The sequence below is a fragment of the Chiloscyllium plagiosum genome, unplaced genomic scaffold (assembly GCF_037043375.1).
Source record: "Chiloscyllium plagiosum isolate Xiang-an unplaced genomic scaffold, Cpla_swu_hap1 HiC_scaffold_7, whole genome shotgun sequence".
Classification (NCBI taxonomy): domain Eukaryota; kingdom Metazoa; phylum Chordata; class Chondrichthyes; order Orectolobiformes; family Hemiscylliidae; genus Chiloscyllium; species Chiloscyllium plagiosum.
Window position 1 is genome coordinate 478,053 of NW_028270145.1, and position 19,505 is coordinate 497,557.

The window sequence follows — 19,505 nt, forward strand, 5'->3', positions numbered from 1 at the left end:
AGAAAGGTGAGTGTCTTTCTGAAAATCTGCTTGAACTGCCTTGCTCCTAAATTGAAATTAGCTAGTGAGGAAATGGAATGTAGTTAGACCTTGTTTTAGAAAGTATGAGAGATTCATTATTTGCAAACCAAACATAAGAAAATCACCAATTGTATTCAGTGTTCAATAAAGCAATGGTTAATTCAGTAGTCTGTGTAGTATTTACAATATTTTTGATTTAAATATTGCCACTGCTTTTGTTTTAAGTTCACTTGCTTTTTAAATTTTTCTTGTAGGTTAGCAGTGTAATCCCAAGTGATTGGGTCCTCTGCTTTACAAATTTCAATACTAAGTGAGTTGAATAAAATGCACAACAATCTTGCTTGTAAAAAAAATCATCTTGTTACCTTGGTAACTCTTGTACCTGATGCTGTTTCTTTTGTTGTGTTAAATGCTTCAGAATTTGTTTCTGAAATGCATTTGTCTGTGTCAATTTTGTGTTTTAATTTGGATGCGCAGTTTGTTTTTCCCAAAGCTCTCAATGTTCGACTCTCGTGAAATTCTAAAACACAAAAGCAAGTGTTAAAGTTACCTGTAATGGGATATTAAGTATACTTCACATGCAATCATACGTTGGAGAAAGTGAGGACTGCAGATGCTGGAGATCAGAGTCAAGAGTGTGGTGCTGGATAAGCACAGCTGGTCAGGCAGCATTGGAGGAGCAGGAGAATCGATGTTTATGCTTGAAACGTCGACTCTCCTGCTCCTTGGATGCTGCCTGACTGGCTTTGCTTTTCCAGCACCAAACTCTTGACACTGCAATCATATGTTGTTGATGTATGCCAGTTTTGTATAGATACTGTATTTTTTTTTACATTTCTTGTTCTGAGCTTTTAGACTATCTTGATTTAAATTGCATTCAGTTTTTTTAAATTTTGTACAATTCAAATATGCTTCAAGCAAATATGAGAGCAAGTTAGGTGGTAACTTGTGAGCGGGCATGTCTGTATTATGCTGTATGATACTTGTTGTCAGCAGCCGTTGACTAAAGAGTATGATTGTCCACCAAAGGAATTCCCTGTCACTGGTCCTGGTTTCTGGGGGTCCTTGTCTGGCTGATGAGCCTGATCCCAGAGCTACATCTCTGACTAAACATGTAGCAGATGTTTCCAGGAAGTGGAATTGACCTTGGCCTTGGAGCTCATTGGAATTCTTTGCTCTGGTTCCTTTTCACTGCTTGAGTATTCTTGAGAAATTGTCCCTTCATTTAGGAGTTTCCTCCAAGTCAGTTTATTCAGAGCAAGGGCTTCCCAGATGCCAATGTCTACATTGCATTTCTTGAGGTAAGCCTTCAGCGGGTCTTTGAGATACCTCCAGGGTCCACATCTCATTTGAATGCCTTCCTTGAGTCGAGTGAAGAAGATTCCTTTAGCAATGAAGACTAATTTTTCAGCCTACTTCTGCAAAAATATTAAGCAAAGCTCTTCTGAGAGAATGGAGAGGACATTGCCATCCACCTACTGAAGCTACATGAGTGATACTGGTGTTTTCATCTTGGATTGCAACTGGTTGAGGTGGTAAAGTTTTCCTTCCATCCTGCAGACAATATCCACATTACTAGGAAGTTTGTTGTTACCAAGGTGAAGAATGGTGGTGATAAAGATGGAAAAAAAAATGGGGGTGGTAATGATGATGCATCCCTGCTTGACCACGTCTTGATCTCAAAGGATACTGTCAGTGAGCACTGCTGCCCATATCTTGTCATGGAGAAGATGGAGGATGTTAATGACTATCACTGGTGAGCTAGCCTTTGACATAATCTTCCATAGCACTACCTGACTGTGTCAAAAGCCTTAGTCAGATCGAATGTAGAGTAGTTGGTGGTGTTCCTGACATTTCTCTTGGAGTTGCTGAGCAGTGAACATCATGGTCGTAGTTCCGTGGTTTGGTTGAAAACCACACTTTCAGGAAGGGTTCACTGAGAGTGGAAGAAAGTGTCTACTGAGGATTCAGGCAATGATCTGGTGATAGAGAAGCTGAAGAAATCTGAGGTGTTGTGCTTGTCAGCAAGGAGAATGCTGGCCAGCCAGTGATGCCCATGTCCCACAAATCAACTTTTAAAAATATAGTTGCAGCTCCTTGGCTTTCTCAGCCCACCACTGGTTCTTAATTTCCCCCATTCTCCTTTACATTTCTGACTTTTAATGTGACTAATGGCCCGTCCAGTAGTCCTCTGCATTGGTCATCACTTTGGTAATGTGGGTGTCCTTTTTAGCTTCAGGAAGACGACATAGTTGATCATATGCCAGCATTAGATTGTTGATGCTCCCAAGAAGTCTTGAAGATTTTGGAACTTGAGTTGGTGATGACCAGTTGGGAATCTGCACATTTGGTTAGCAGGAGAATCCCACTGGATTTGCAATTCCCAATTCCTCCTTCCTTTCCAGCGGTTCCTTTCCAGAGTTGGGAGTCCTCCCCAACCTTGGCATTGAATCATCAAGGAAGATAATTTTATCTTCCATCGGAATGTTGGTGAGTATGGGGTCCAGGGTGGATGACGCTAGATAGCAGGTAATAAATGTTTTATTTTCTCTGTGAAAATGAGTCACATTTGCCATTCCTTTATTGTTGCTTGCTGGTTTAGTCAATTTTATGGCATCATTTGATAGGGAGTGATTTAGAATCCAGTGTAATTTGTTTTCCGCTGAATATTTTCATTATAAGCTGGAAAGCATGCCAGCCCCAGAAGCTACTTCAGTGTTCAGAATACTAAACTCAGTCACTGCAGTATGTATGTCAGCTGCAGTCAATAGTAAAATGATTGAGATTTGTTGGTAATAAACAACAAATCATCTCCCATCGAGTCCTTGTTGAATTTCAAATGGATAAAATAGCAGCTTATTGACAAGGAGAACTCCATTGTAAGACTGAAATTCACAAATGAACTATACTACTCAATGAAACTGAAGTAGCATGTAACATCTGAAAATCTGTCAACTTTGACTTTTCAGAAGTTGTTCTGTGTGGTCATGAGGGTGAGGTAGGTGTAACAGTGTGTCTGCTTTGCGTTTGGAGAACTAGGAGAACAAGGTTTCCTTGTGTTCTTCCAAGTGTAATAGCAGGACCTAGTCTACATTTTGTTGACACCACATGCAACCCAGTTTGAGATGCTGGCTGGTGGGCCATTCAACACAAGGTTGGGACTATGGAATGGAGTACAGGAAGGGACTAATTGTAGACCTTGGGGAACAAGGAGGGGGATGTGTGGGGGGCGGGAGAGGGTGAAAGAGGGTTGTGGAGTGAAATTTGGAAGCATTGCCGATAGAGAAGATTCAAGCCATAGCATTGAGGGGATTTGTGGCTGGAGAAAATCAGAAAGGCCTCAAAGTGTTGCCGTTTGTGAGACATTGGAATGATTGGGGGATGGGGTTGTTGGAAGGGGTCAGGAAATTGGGGAATAAACTGTAAAGCAGGTGTCTATCTGTGCAAAGTGAGTGAGTTAAGTGAAGTAGTCCCACCAAGCTATTGGAAAAGCACTTAACTCCTGAATCCAGTAACGTGTGCCTTCCTTTAAGCTGATTGGTCTCCCAAGATCAGGCTTAACTTCTGAACAAAGGTTGAAACTGATTCTGAGAATTTTATATTGTTAGGATCCCAACTTGTGGTACCATTGGTATCCCTGAATGAAACCTGGTTGATAGAATATATATTTCTTTTGTTCAGTCAGTTCACATGGTTGTTATTGAAACATTTTCACACACATTATCAGATTTCTAGTACAGAAGTTGATTCCACAAAATGAGTGAGAGATAGCACACCAAACTATTAAAAATAGAAGTCAGAGAGAATGATCTTAAAACATATGAGAAAACAAAGTTTCATCTTGTATCCTTCTACCATCTGTTACACAGACGCGAGTCTAGAAAATGAAACCACTATCTTAACTCTGCAGGATCCTACAAGTGTCATTTCTGACATTCCTTTGCTGTGGTCTGTGGAGACAATTTTGATCTATCCTTTCCAAGTATGGCAACATGAGTGTTTCACAAACAAGAGAACCTAAACTTTCTTAGTTCTAATAACCTGCAGATTTCAAGCCAAACTGTCTTGGTTTGGAAGCTTTACAAACTAAAACTTTCCACTGAGCTCATCCATAAAGAGGATACACGTTGCCCCACCGAATAAGGAAGTACAAGTTTGAAATATAATCTTCTGCAAATCCATGTGCAGCAACACAATAAAGAAGGGGAAGAAAGATGCAATTAGACAACATTTAAGAAACTGAAAATGAGATGGAAATATAATCCTATTATTTTATAATCGACAATATTTAATCTCTGAAGCGATTTGTTAGATTGAAAAGGTCACAACTTAAGCTTGACAGATTTTTTTGTTGGGTAATTGTATTAAGGGATATAGAATGAAGATGGAAAAGTGAAGTTAGATGCAGGTTAGTCATGATCTAATTAAGTAGTGGAACAGATTTGAATGGCGAAAATGCTTGGTTGTGTTTCTGTGTGATGTTAGCATTATAGACCTTTTGTTCTGTATTCCACAGGAGATTCTCATTATCAATTTAAATGTCTTGATTAGACTGCTGTTTAGTCCATGAAGAAGGCCGGAATACCAGCCGAGCACTTATTCATTTATTCTGATGAATCTTCACCATCCCTCCTCTAACTATCACTCCAGGGCTAATATGAAACAGCTCGGAGAAAGTGAGGACTGCAGATGCTGGAGATCAGACCTTTTAGCTTAACCTGCTTGGCACACTCTCCTCATTCCTGAAGAAGGGCTTATGCCCGAAACTTCGATTCTCCTGCTCCTTGGATGCTGCCTGAACCTGCGCTTTTCCAGCAACACATTTTTCAGCTCTAATATGAAACAGCTATCCAGCTATACAGGGCCACTCAGCTCCTGATCTCTTCACAGCCTTGGTTCAAACATCAACAAAAGTGCTGAATTCCCGAGGTAAGGAGAGAGTGATAGCCCTTGACATCAAGGCTACATTCAAGCGTGTGTGGCACCAAAGAGCCCAAGCAACACTGGAATCATTGGGAATCAGGGTGCAACCTCTCTGCTGGTTGGAGTCATACCTGACACATTGGAAGATAGTTGTTGGAATTTCATCTTCTCAGCTTCAGGACTGCAAGATTTCCTCAGGGTACTGTCCAAGGCTCAATCATCTTCAGCTGGTTCATCAATGACCTTCCCTACCCCACCCCGCTCATTATAAGGTCAGAAGTGGGGATGTTTGCCGATGATTACACAATGTTCAACACCATTCATGACTCCTCCAAAACTGAAGCAGTCCATGCCCAAATGCAACAAGATCCGGAGAATATGGAGGTTTGTGCTAACAAGTAACAAGTATCATTCACTTCACAAAAATGCCAAGCAATGGCCTCCGCGAATAAGAGACAATCTTACCACTGCTCCTTGACATTCAATAATGTTACCATCACTATCAATCCCCCACTATCAATATCCTGGGGATGACCAGTGACCAGAAACTCAACTGGACTCCCTACATAAACACAATGGCCACAAGAGCAGGTCAGAGGCAAAGAAATGCTGCAGTAAGTAACTCACCTTTTGACTCCCCGCAACCTGCCCATCATCTACAAGGCATAAGTCAGGAGTGTGATGGAATACTCTGCTGGTCTGTGCAGCTACAACAACACTCAAAAGACTTTACACCACCCAGGACAAAGCAACCTGCTTGATTGGCAACATATCCACAAACATCCACTTCCTTCACCACTTTTGCACGGTTAGCAGCAGTGTGTACCATCTGCAAGGTGCACTGTAGAAATTCACCTAAGATCCTCAGACAGCAACTTCCAAACCCTCAACCACTTCCATCTAGAAGGACAGGGCAGCAGATGTATGGGAACACCACCATCTGCAAGTTCTGCTTCAAGTCACTCACCATCCTGACTTGGAAATATATTGTTATTCCTTCAGTGTCAAAATCCTGGAATTGAAAATGTGTTGCTGGAAAAGCGCAGCAGGTCAGGCAGCATCCAGGAAACAGGAGAATCGACGTTTCAGGAAGGGCTTATGCCCGAAACGTCGATTCTCCTGTTCTCTGGATGCTGCCTGACCTGCTGCGTTTTTCCAGCAACACATTTTCAGCTCTGATCTCCAGTATCTGCAGACCTCACTTTCTCCTCAAAATCCTGGAATTCCCTCCCTAAATGCATTGTGGGTCAAACCTCACCACCATCTTCTCAAGGGCAGCTGGGTATGGGCTATAAATGTTAGCCAGCCAGTGACGTGAATATCCCACAAGTGAATAAAAAGTAAAATCCTCAGCATTTATGTCCATTAACAATGCCCATTATTTTACTTCAAATCTCCAGCTTTTTGAAATATGTGTTTCACAAAGGAAACTGAAGAGTTTCCAATGTTTTAAAATTTTCAAACTCTATAATTTTCATTGAAAGGAATTTGATTTTTCAATTATTCCAAATCATGTACTATTATAGAGTGGATCAAATTTATCATTTGTTTAAATTCCATCACAGTAGTTTCATAGAGTCATAGAGATGTGCAGCATGCAAACCAAACCTTCAGTCCAACTCATCCCTGCCGACCAGATATCCGAAATTAATCTAGTTCTATTTGCCAGCATTTGGCCTATATCTCTCTAAACCTGATCATGGAAAGGATGCAAGATCAACAGGTTTGTTTTAACAGGTGATTTTTAACTTCCATTATCAATTGGCACACCCTTAGTTCCAGGGGCTTAGATCAGACAGAATTTGTTAGGCGTATCCAGGAGAATTTCTTGAAACAATATGTAGATAGTCCAACTAGGTAAGGGGCCACACTAGACCTCATATTGGATAATGAGCCTGCCACATGTTGGCAACATTTCTTATTTGGTCAGATTAGTGATAGATCATTTGTTTCTGTGTGCTCTTTAGTGAATGCTAGCATTTTCTCTTTCAGATTCTTGCAAAGCTACTTTGAGTCAGTATAATGGATTAATAATTAATGCTAATGATAAATCATTAATAACCAGCTTTTTGCTCCCAATAGAGGACCTCTACTAATGGAAAAAAAAGTCATAACGAACATTTTAAACATTTTCAAAAATGAATGGCAATTCTCTCTCTGAATGTTTAATTTGTTCATGTACAGGTGAACTCATTTTCACGGGTTTTACGTTTGGAATAAAATAGCCCTGCGATACTTAGAAGGACAATTTTACATTTTCTTTATAGCCACAGATCAGAAATTGTGAGATTTTATTGCTACTAACACATTTCTCAGTCTGCAGTCTGTGGAATTTGTGAAAGGGGTATTGTATATGTCTAAATTTGTTGGTTTAGATAACTTGAGATATTCTCCATTTTGAGCAGAGTCTACTCGACACATGATTTAACAGTCATATGTTTAACGTTGCTGAGCTTTACAGTACAGAAGGAAGCTCTGATACTCTTAAAATGTAATAAGCTTGGTTCCATTCCCCTCACTGCGCAATCTACAAATTTATTTTTCTGGAATTTATTTAATTTCCTTTTAAAAGTTATTTTTGAACTTGCATCCAATATACTTTCTGGTTGTGCAATCTAATAGTGCACTACTTTTTCTATTTTCTTTCTTTCATAAATATGTTCAAAATTGAGCATAATATTCTAACTGAATGTCAATGTTCGAATCTCTAGCTTCAGTATTGTTTTTCTCTTAGACTTGATGCACCTGTTTATTAAGCTTAATGTGTTAAATTTATTTTCACTTTTATCAACATATTATCCATGTTTAAGATCAAAAATGTTTTATAAATACATAAAAAGCACAAATGAGAAAAAGAGGATAAAATGAGAACCTGTGTGTGAAATGGAAAGGGTATACAATAATTCATCTGACTAATTTAGTTTCACAACTGTTCTATCTTTCCCTCTTCAGCTGCATTGGGCAGCATCTTCCAGAAATGGCAAGTTAATATTTCCAAACTTGACTTACCTCCTCTGTGAATACTTAGTGATCTAGCCTCTAAAACTCTCCAGGTAGAAAGGTCTAGGTATTCTCTACCCTCCTCCGAGAAGAAATTACATTGCATCTGTTTGAAATGAGTGTCCCCTTATTCTGCAACAATATCCCCTCGTGTGAGATTTCCCCCACTAACACCTTGGTCATCTGTTATCTAGTGTCCTCCACTGTGAGGACAGATGCAAAGTATTGATTTAAATTATCTGACATTTACCTTTTCCCTAGTTGCATTCTCCAAGGATCCCACACTTTCTTTAGCTCTTTCTTTTCCTTATGTACCCATAGAAGCTCTTGCTTTTATGTTTAGATTTCTCACCAATTTAGTTTTATAATCCATTTTATTCCTCTTTATTATGTGTCAGCCACACTGATTCCTAAGAAGAGATCCCAATCCTCTGGGATTTTTGCAGGTTTACACACTGTAGTTTGTGATTAGATATTCACCTTTGCTGCCTTTTGTTATCTACAGGTGCTTTACCCTTCTCATTGAATCCTTTTTGATTGGAATAAAGTTTGTCGAGATGTTATGAAGCATCTGTTTAAATAGCTGCCTGTGTTCATCAGTTGACCATCCCCTTTGTCTATTTTCCCAGCCCAAATTAGACAACACTTGCCTCATCTCTACGACTGCTCTTATTTAAATTGAGGACACTGAGACCTGAGCTGCTCACCCTAAAAAAACTGACATTGAATTTCTTCCATGTTGAGATTGCTATCCCCTCAATAATTCTCAATTGCGAGGATTTCTCATTAATCGTGACTCATGACATATAATTGATCTTAAATAGCCTGTTCCCAGGTTGGTTGTAGAATGAGTTGTTATAAGAAACAACTTCTGCAGTCTAAAAATGTATTTCTCTTTTGTGTTAAACACAAGAAAAACAGAAATAGTTGGAGAAACTCAGCAGCTCCAGTAGCATCTGTGGAGAGAAACCAGACTCTTCATTTGCCTCAGGACACAATATTATCTTTGCTTTCTCTCTACAGATGCAGTCAGACTTGCTGAGGTTCTCCAGCAATCTTTATTTTTGTTTGTTTCAGATATTCAGCATCCGCAGTTCTTTGTTTTATTTTTATGTAATTCAAACTACCCTTGCCTACCTGACTTACCAAGTAAATTCAGATTATCATCGGCCACGACAATTGTGGGGCCCATCTTACACACCTCAACTATTTCTCAGTTTGTACTTTGTCTTAGTCTGAGGCAACTTTTCAGGAACTTATAGACAGCTCTCTCCTTTAATATGTTTCCTTTGCTATTCCTTATTTACACCCATGATTGTCTGAATAGCTTCCATTTACAGCAGAGATCCTGCTATTTTTCTATTTAATAATGTATCTAAACACCTGTTTCTCTCTGCTCTTATGTTAAATATTTTACCATTGAAATAATTTATTCTCCCTTTTGCTGCTAAAATGTATTGCCTCATTTTTTTTACATCAAAATATTATCCACAATCTGTCATCCTAATTTGCAAAACTACCTTTCTCTTTCTAACGTTCTGCACTGTCCTGTTGACAGCTGTTTTGTGTTTTCTACAAATATGGATCATGTGTTTCCATGGTCATATCTAGGGAAAAGAATGTTCGCAAGTTGATACTGGTGAAGCAACGTTTATTAACTACTCAACATTTTTCAATTTGCTTATGGAATTGCTGTAAAAACTGTCACTCCTAGATTTGCATTTACGTTGCCATAATTTCATTAACTATATTGGAGCACCCTTTAAATGTTTAAACACATGCCTTCTCTGCATTTGCTTTGTCAACATACTTCATCATTTCCATTTCGTGTAGAATTGGCCTTTTACAAAACTTATCATTTATTAAGTAATGTCTGAAATTATTAATTTACTCCAATGTCATGGCAGAAACATTTCTATTCTTTTATTGCATAACTCATAATTCCTTTTGTTCTTTTTGGCAACTTGCTCTGGCACAAATTTTCTCAAAGAATATTGTAAAGTGTAGGGGCAGATCCTTCAGCATTCTCTCTAATTTGTTACTATTGTGTACAATTTTGACCCCTCACCATTTCCAATTTGAGTTCTAATCCTTTTTTTTTGGTACTATTTCCTTCTCTAGCAATATGATTATTGCTCTGCTTACTCCCAAGACTTCATTCCTGTTAGCACATTCCTTTTTGAAATGGAGATTCTAGTAAGTCCAGCTGAGGTATTATTTTAATAAAATCACTAGTTCCTCCTTAACAAAATTTTTTGAAAAATATTTCATTTGTTCCAATCTATGTTCAATTATCTTTTTTATTTTGTAATTGTACTATCCTTTTGTTACTTACCCGTGCATATCCTACTGTATTTTATATCCTTGGTTGCACTTCTTTAATGTTACATATGTTTTTTTTATCATAGACTACTTTAAGTTTTAATGATTGGTTCTGGTAGTCTGATCCTAGCTGCCTTTTCACCATTGTTGGGTAATTTCTCTATACAGAGGTTGGCATGAAGGATTTCTGCTTCATCCTTAAAAAAAAAAGGCTTGAACAGGCTTGATCCCCTTCTTCGCCTGACTGAACTCATTCTCACTTTGACTAACATTGCCTTGAATTAATTTCACTTTCTCCAGGTCAAAGGTTGTAGCCATGGCTACTGACATGGCTCCCAGATATGGCGGTCTCTTTGTGGGGATATGGAATATTCCTTGCTCCAGTCATTCTCTGACCCCACCCACAACTCTTTCTCCAATATATCAATAACGTGTATGCAAGTTAGCTCGCTGAGCTTGAAGGTTTGTTTTCAGACATTTCGTCACCATACTAGGTAACATCTTCAGTGAAAGTCTCTGGTCAAATGCTGGTGGTATGTCCCACCTCTCTATTTATATGTCTTCATTTCTTAAGGTGAGTGATGTCATTTCCAGTTCTTATTTTCAGGGGAAGGTAGTTATGGTCTAAATCGATGTATTTATTGATGGAGTTTTGGTAAGAATGCCATGCCTCTAAGAATTCTCTTGCGTGTCTTTGTTTTACCTGTCCTAGAACGTGTGTTGTCCTAGTCAAAATGGTGTCCTTCTTTGTTTGTATGTGTAGAAACTAGTGATAGTGGGCTGTGTCTTTTGATAGTCAGTTGCTATTCATGTATCCTGGTGGCAGGTATCCTGCTCGTTTGTCTGATGTAGTGTTTGTTACAGTTCTTGTATGGTATATTGTCAATGATGTTAGTTTTGCTAATGGATCCTTTAGGTTCATTAGTCGCTGTTTTAGTGTGTTGGTAGGTTTGTGGGCTACCATGATGCCAAGGGGTCTGAGTAGTCTGGAAGACATTTCTGATATGTCTATGATGTAAGGTAATGTAGCTATAGTTTTTGGTTGGGTTGTGTCTGTTTGCGTTTGTTTCTGAGGAATTGGCGGATTGTGTTTATTTTTCTTGAAAACATTGTATAGATATTTTTCTTCTGCTTTTTGTAGTTTTTGGGTGCTGCAGTGTGGTGTAACTCATTGAAATAATGTCTTGATGCAGCTCCGTTTGTGGGTGTTAGAATGATTGCTTCTGAAGTTAAGTATTTGGTCTATATTTGTTGTTTTTCTGTAGACGCTGGTTTGAAGCTCTCCATTAACTGTACGTTCAACTGTCACGTTTAGGAAGGAAGTCTGTTGTCGTTCTCCTCCTCTTTTGTGTATTTTATGCCTGTCAGGGTATTGTTAATGGTGTTGTATGGTTCCTCTAATTTGTTCTGTTTTTCGATGACAAAGGTGTCATCTATGTAATAGATATGAATGATCTCTTCAGTCCTACTTCCTTAGCTTGTCTGGAATTGTAAAAAAAAAATCTCTTTTCCTTCTAATTTCTATCCTTTTCTCAATTTTGCCAGGTCTATCTTTGACTGGCTTATCCATTCCTTTCTTGACTTCTCTATTATCATTTTTACAGAGAGGCTCTACAAATACCAAATATAAATGCACCAAGACTTACCGGCAAGGATTCTGTCCAATTCTTCCAGTTTCTCCATCTCTGTCATATCTGTTCTAATGATGTGACCTTCCACTGGGTTGCCTCCGACGTGACATCCTTTTCTCTCCACCTGGGATTCCCCTCCATCCTGGTTGATATACCTTCAACTGTACCTGATCCATCTCACACACTTCTGCCCTCACCCATTCCCCTCCTTCCCTGAACAAAAACAAGGTTCACCTTGTCTTCACCTTCCACTTCGCCAATCTCTGCATTCAAAGGATCATCTTATGCCATGTCCACCAAGGTACCTCCTCCAATCCACTCCTCCTTCAGGAACCTTTGCTGTCCATGTCATCTTGGCCCACTCCTACGTCATGCCACCTTCCAATGCAATCGCAGAAGATGTAAGGAATTAGACATTACCATTAGAAAGAGAAACAGGAGTAGGCTGTTTGTTCCCGCTAACCTGCTCTGCCATTCAATAAGATCATTGCTAATCCAACATTCCTCACGTCCACTTCCCTATATTTTCTCTCAATTCCCCTACTGATCTAGAATCTATCCATCATAGCCTTAAACATACATAAGGACTCTGCCCCCACCCCACCCCCAGCCTCCCATAGCTCTCTTTGGCAAGACTTTCCACAGATTTTCAACTCTTGGAAGAAATTACTCTATGTTTCAGTCTTAAATTGGCGTCTTTAATTCTGAGACTCTGCCCCGTGATCTCAGACTCTGTCATGAGGGTAAATATTCTCTCAGCATTTACTCTGTCAAACTGCTAAAGAATCCTACACATTTCAGTGAGGAGTATCAATCTTCTAGATTCCCAGCCTGTTTAGCCTTCGTTGTTAAGATAGTCTCTTTGAACCAAGGAACATCCTAATGAATCTTCTCTGAACTGCCTCCAATGAAATGCGATCCTTCCTTAAATAAGGGGACCCAAACTGCCCACAGTTCTGCAGACATTGTCTCACCAGCACCTGTACAGCTACAGTAAGACTTCCCCACTCTCTCCTCCAATCCCCTTAGGCCAACATTCCATCAGCCCTCCTGATTACCTGCTATACCAGATGTGCTAAAAGAGCTAAATTAAAAAGAATTAATTTAACAAGGATTTCCTGAGTAAACAAAAGAGTGAACTTATTCATTACTAAATGCAAGACGAAATGACCGCATAACACACATGAGCATTGAGAAGTCAGCCCAAAATCAGATATAAGTTTAACAAAAATTTTAAAAGTGTCTGGGTCATTCATGATAAGTGGATGGTTGAGCAGTCAATTTTGAGATTAATGACTTTGCAGGTTAGCCAAGTTTTATTTCTGTCCTTTTTTCTTTTTGAGCTGGTTTGCTAACTAGCTTCTAACACTTGGACCAAGAGGGTAATTTAGCTGCAACACTGAGTCACGATAAAATGTTATTCTGAATGTAACTTTTATACTGCACGATCACTTGTACCCAGGCAAGTACTCAGGAATACCTGAGCCTACTGACGCACACAGGCCAGGGATGAAACTGAATTTTAACTGGCGTTGCTGTGTGTTCTTGAAAGGGAAAATGAAAGCATGTCTCATGCCCACTCTCCTGCCTTTTTCCCCTGTTATGGTACTCTTTCCCCTATTATTTCCCACTACCTGATATATCATAGTTCAGTTTGTAGTGCATTTCTATCTTTGAAACACTACATGTAACATTCCAGAATTTCTCTCCAGATGGCAGTCATCTTTTAGCTGCATCAGCCCACTTTTAAAAATCATTGGTTGGAATTGAAAGTTCCATATGGCCATGGCTGATTTGGGATTATGATCTGTGGTCGTGACCTCCACTAATTTTGAAATTGGAGTTTTGATTCCAAATGCAAATTAGATTAGATTAGATTACTTACAGTGTGGAAACAGGCCCTTCGGCCCAACAAGTCCACACCGCCCCGCCGAAGCGCAACCCACCCATAACCCTACATTTACCCCTTACCTAACACTATGGGCAATTTAGTACGGCCAATTCACCTGACCTGCACATCTTTGGACTGTGGGAGGAAACCGGAGCACCCGGAGGAAACCCACGCAGACACGGGGAGAACGTGCAAACTCCACACAGTCAGTCGCCTGAGTCGGGAATTGAACCCGGGTCTCTAGTGCTGTGAGGCAGCAGTGCTAACCACTGTGCCACCGTGCCGCCCACAAATCTTTCACGCCTTAGCAGTGGGCCCAGTGCTGACTTGTGTGAAGCACCACCAGCCACCTGAATAACTAACTTTTACTCCCAGTCATTGCTTTCTGTCTTGAAACCAACTAGAAGTCCATTTTGCCCATTGCCCCATGACTCCACGTTCTCTAACCTTATTTATTAATTCATTATGAAGCAATGTATGACATGCCTTTCGAAAATTCAAGTATTACCTATTAAATAATCTGCAGTTATTAGTCTTTTGACCATCAATTGTCTGATTGCATTTGTACTTTATATTAAAAGAAAATCACTTTTTAAAAAAAAACAACACAAGAACGTACGTGTAGCATTTTTATGACTTGGGGTGTTTCAAACAGCTCAGAAGTGATGGCTTAATTTTGATGACTGGATAGTCCGTTTCAGTGGTACTGGCTGAGGAACAAAAGTTGGCGAGGGCATTGTGCGAATGTCCCCACTTGAATATTTCCATGGGATTTTGGCTTCATTTAAGAAGGCAGCTGGAATCTTGGCTTAACACCTTATCTGAGTGTTGTCACTTTTGACAGTTCAGCAATCCCTTAGTACAACAAAGCAATATCAATCAGGATTATGACTTGAGGTCTATGGAATAGAACTTCAACCCACAACCAACTGACCCTCTGCCATCATTGATCCAAGCTTGACAGTTTCGGCTAAAGACAGATGAAATAACATGGAATGCATTGAAGCGTAGTTGTTGAGATTTGACTTGGATTAAGTGAGATCACCACAATATGTGAAGGTTGAAAATTATTGAAGACCCATTGTCAAGTTGAAGACTTTGTGAACTGAATCTTATAGATTCTAGATTGGAGTCTCCAACCCTTCAGTAATCCCTGCCATTATCAACACTTGACGAAGAAAAATACTGAAGCATTTTGGATCAGGTGTTGAAAAGTATTTTGCTGAGAAGCCAAGGGGCCACCTAGCACACTATAAACTGTGCAAAAAAAAGGTTTCTAATTGTGTAACTCTTTAACACATCACAGAAATATTTCAAGGGTTTACATACATTGCTTTATGAATACAGCCACTGTTATTTGGATAAATATCACATCTAATGAACACACACAATTTCACAGCAGTAAGATTATGAATGATTAGTTCATCTGTTTTTGTTGATTTGCCTGAAGGAAGAATATTGATTTAAGACACCAGGAGAGCCCCCTTCTGTTCTTTGAGAACTCCAAGGCATCTTTATTCTTGTATTAACAGTAAAATGTCCAACTTCAATACTACATTGAAATATTAGTTTAAGATTAAATGTTCGAATTAGAATTCCTACAGTGTGGAAACAGGCCCTTCGGCCCAACAAGTCTACACTGAACCTCCGAAGAGTAACCTATCCAGACCCGTTCCCTTACTACTCAGCATTTACCTTTGACTAATGCGCCTAACCTACACATTCCTGAACACTATGGGCAATTTAGCATGGGCAATTCACCTAACTTGCACATCTTTGGATTGTGGGAGGAAACCGGAGCACCTGAAGGAAAACCCATGCAGACATGGGGACAACGTGTAAACTCCACACAGTGTTGCCCAACATGGGAATCGAACCTGGGTCCCTGGCACTGTGTGGTAGCAGTGCTAACCACTGAGCCACTGTGCTGCCCCAAAATTGAGTTAAACTTGCGGTCATGGTGGGATTTAAACCCAGGTCCCAGTAACATTATCTAGGTCTTTGGGTCCAGCGATAATATCACTAGGCCATCACCTCCCCCATTTGTTTATTTGTGTCCTAGATTTATTTTCAAAATAATAAATATTTATTAGTATGATATTGAAATAAGTGGCCATCTTCCTTTAGCATATTTGTACAAGTTCAGAAATGCTCTATTGTCATGGAATACACTGAAAAATTGATGCTGGAAATTAATTTGTTCATAGTAGATTTGAGATTTAGAAGCACATTGGTCCTTTCTCATTTTGCAAACAAGAAATATGCAAAAATGACTAATTTTGCAAGAATGTGCCTGCGAGGAGAAAGTGAGGTCTGCAGATGCTGGAGATCAAAGTTGAAACTTTATTGCTGGAACAGCACAGCAGGTCAGGCAGCATCCAGGGAACAGGAGATCCTGAAGAAGGGCCTGTGCCCGAAACGTCGAATCTCCTGTTCCCTGGATGCTGCCTGACCTGCTGTGCTGTTCCAGCAATAAAGTTTCAACTTCAAGAATGTGCCTGCTCCAAGGACTCTTGAAATGTATTGAGTGCTGTCTCAGCGATGGGTAATTTTCAAATAATATTATTTTACTTAATGCCTAAACATGCCAACAACAGGTCAAAAGTTGATTCATGAATGCTTCAGCTAAGTTGTCAGTGGTGAGTCTTCTACTCATTCTTTCTCTTTCACTGTTCTTTGCAATTTTTCTCTCTCTCTGCATTTTCTTTCTCTTGCTGGGATTAAGGGAGCTTGTGCAAAATGTGTTGAGTATGATTTCAACTTGTTGAAAAAAGTTATGAAAGGCAAAAGCAAATACTTATTCATTCAGCCCTATAAAACATTGAGGATAAAGGAAAATTAATTTTCTACATATCAACTTATATGCTGTTGACATCTTTGGAGATCGTGATTGATGGTATTGCTATGTTTAGGAATCATTTTAATTTGTGTTCCTGTAGCCAGGTAAAGAGAAACAAATTAAATGACAGAAGTATATGATGAGATAAAAGCAAGTTGTCAACTTGTGATGGACAATTTCATTTGTAGTGAGGCAATGCAGAAAACCCCAACGCAAAATAAAAAAACATTATTTCATTTTACTCGAGCAGAAATTTCACTATCACAACCGAGTTTATTGTGGACTACATGCATGCCCAGCAACTGGTGGGTAAAAATGATTCCATAAAATCAGAGAATTCCTACAGCCCATCAAGTCCACACCGACCCTCCAAAGAGCATCCTATCCTGACCCAACCCCTTACCCTATTCTATCCCTAAAACCCTGCATTTCCTATGGCTAATCCACCTAGCCTGCACATCTCTGGACACGATGCGCAATTTAGCATGGTCAATCCATCCAACCTACACATCTTTGGACTGTGGAAGTAACCCAGAGTACCCGGAGGAAATCCATGCAGACATTGGGAGAATGTGTAAACTCCACACATACACTTGCCCGAAGGTGGAATAAACCTGAGTCCCTTGTCGTGAGGCAGCAGTGCTAACCACGCTGCCTTCGTCCATTATAATAATTTCCATTATAATTTGCAGGCCATGCCATTGGTTGCTAATTTTTCTTTTTTAATATTTATTCCAGTTACTGATGTTTGACTAAATGATGGACACTCAGTCATTCCAAAGGAAAGGCTTTGTTGTGGAATGAGAAACTCCTATCGTCAGCTTGAAGAGTGCGTGGCTTAAAAAATTCAAAGATTACTTATAATAAATTCAGGTGAGGTGCTCTAAAATGATGGTGGCAAGATGTAGAAGCATGTGTGTGTTATGCTATGGCCAGGCCTACGCAGTTGTGAGGAAAGTGGCATTGACAAAAGCTTTCTTCACCTTGACTGACTGTCTACCTCAGGTTCATTTTGTGGGCGGCACGGTGGCACAGTGGTTAGCACTGCTGCCTCACAGCGCCTGAGACCCGGGTTCAATTCCCGCCTCAGGCGACTGACTGTGTGGAGTTTGCATGTTCTCCCCGTGTCTGCGTGGGTTTCCTCCGGGTGCTCTGGTTTCCTCCCACAGTCCAAAGATGTGCAGGTCAGGTGAATTGGCCATGCTAAATTGCCCGTAGTGTTAGGTAAGGGGTAAATGTAGGGGCATGGGTGGGTTGCGCTTCGGCGGGTCGGTGTGGACTTGTTGGGCCGAAGGGCCTGTTTCCACGCTGTAATGTAATCTAAAAAAAAATCTAATCTTGATTCCGGAACCACAATTAACTTAGAATCTTTAGTACATCAAATGTAATTTCCCTGATTCCAAAAAAAATTCAATGAGCTACACACTTGCCTTTATATGTAAAGTAAGAACTATTTGGGTTCATTTCACTTCACTAATTTTTGAGATCAATGATAATTTATCACCATAAAATGGGGAAAAAATGTGTTGTCCCAATGCAGGTACTTTCCTCAAGCTGGTGGGATATGTTCTTTCTTGTTTTAGTACTTGGGAAAGAAAAATATAGTTTATGAGCAAACCAGCATTTAATTTCTTACCCTGAAAGTCTGACCAATAAAAAAAATCCGATTGATATATGAGTAAAACTGTTATAGTAGAGTGGTGCAGGAAGAACACCAAAATATTCGCAATATGAAATGAGTGGTAAAGTCAGTCACACCCATATTGAGTTAATATTCTTGTTGGATTGCAGTGGTAAAGTCTTGACATTTCATGTACAAATCTCTTGAAAGTGGCATTGTGATCTGTAAGATTATTCTGTGACTTAACAGTTTTGATTCATTATCTAGCTCTCCCCATTATCAATGGTTTTATTATCTTGCAGTTGAATTCCAATAAAATGGGTGATTTTTATTTTGAGAGCATGTTCCGAAATTTAGGTGCTCCTTCTTGGGGATGATACCAATTAAAGGACTGATCTGAGTAAATTCTATTGATATTTTCTTGAAAATGTAATCTAGCGTTTACATTTGAAAGAAATGCAACCATTAAATTATTAGTTAAGATTGTTATTTTAATAAATTAAAGATTCACATATCCTTTTTGGGTTTCGACCAAACAAGTCATGGTTTTATCTCACTTTAATATTTATTTGTAAAAGGTTGTTACAATTAAGTGTTTTCAAACAAAGTTTTCCTTCAGCTGTAGTTGATGAGATCCTGGTTAGTGACTGCTTTCATCTCCGGTGTTTACATACTGTTAATTCTGCCCTTCTTAGAACTGGGACTATTTTTCTTCCTTGTTAGCTTCTCCATCCTTTCAAACCTCCATTTTCCATCTGGAGTTTGACCCTAAGGTAGTACATTGTTCCATTAGCAGTTGTATGTTTTCTGTTTTCCACACATTTACCTTGATCACTATTCCATCCCCCTCACTTATGGTTTTTGCTTTCTCCTTTTCATGCACTTCAGTATATACATTCAAAGCAGATATGAACCCTTTCTGTCTACAATACTGTGCCCTTATGTAAAAATTTAGGTTCTATGCTTGCTGTTTGTGTTCTATGTTTGCTCAAATTGTAACCACTTGTTTGCTGATGGGTTGACTTTTTTGAGCATTTATGTATGTCTCCCAGGAGTTTGAGGTATAGGGAGAGGCTGAATAGGCTGGGGTCTTTTTCTCAGAGTGTCAGAGGCTGAGGGGTGACCTCCTAGAGGTTTATAAACTTATGAGGGGCATGGATAGGGTAAACAGACAAGGTCTTTTTCCCCATGGTGGGGGGAGTCAAAAACTGGAGGGTATAGGCATAAGGTGAGCAGGGAAGGATTTTTAAAAAGACC

At 39.5% G+C, this 19,505-nt stretch overlaps 1 protein-coding gene across 7 annotated transcripts in view; it reads left to right on the plus strand.

Annotated features, from left to right (window-relative positions):
- The window catches only part of gulp1a (GULP PTB domain containing engulfment adaptor 1a), a 384,626-nt gene that overhangs the window by 88,174 nt on the left and 276,947 nt on the right, over window positions 1–19,505 (plus strand). For 5 of the 7 annotated variants that reach the window (XM_087988645.1, XM_043704093.2, XM_087988652.1 and 2 more), the window contains exon 2: window positions 17,366–17,500. The exons of the other annotated variants lie outside the window; for them this stretch is intronic. The gene's annotated coding sequence lies outside the window, so the exon portion shown is untranslated. The remainder of the gene's footprint in view (window positions 1–17,365; window positions 17,501–19,505) is intronic. 7 annotated transcript variants of the gene reach the window in all.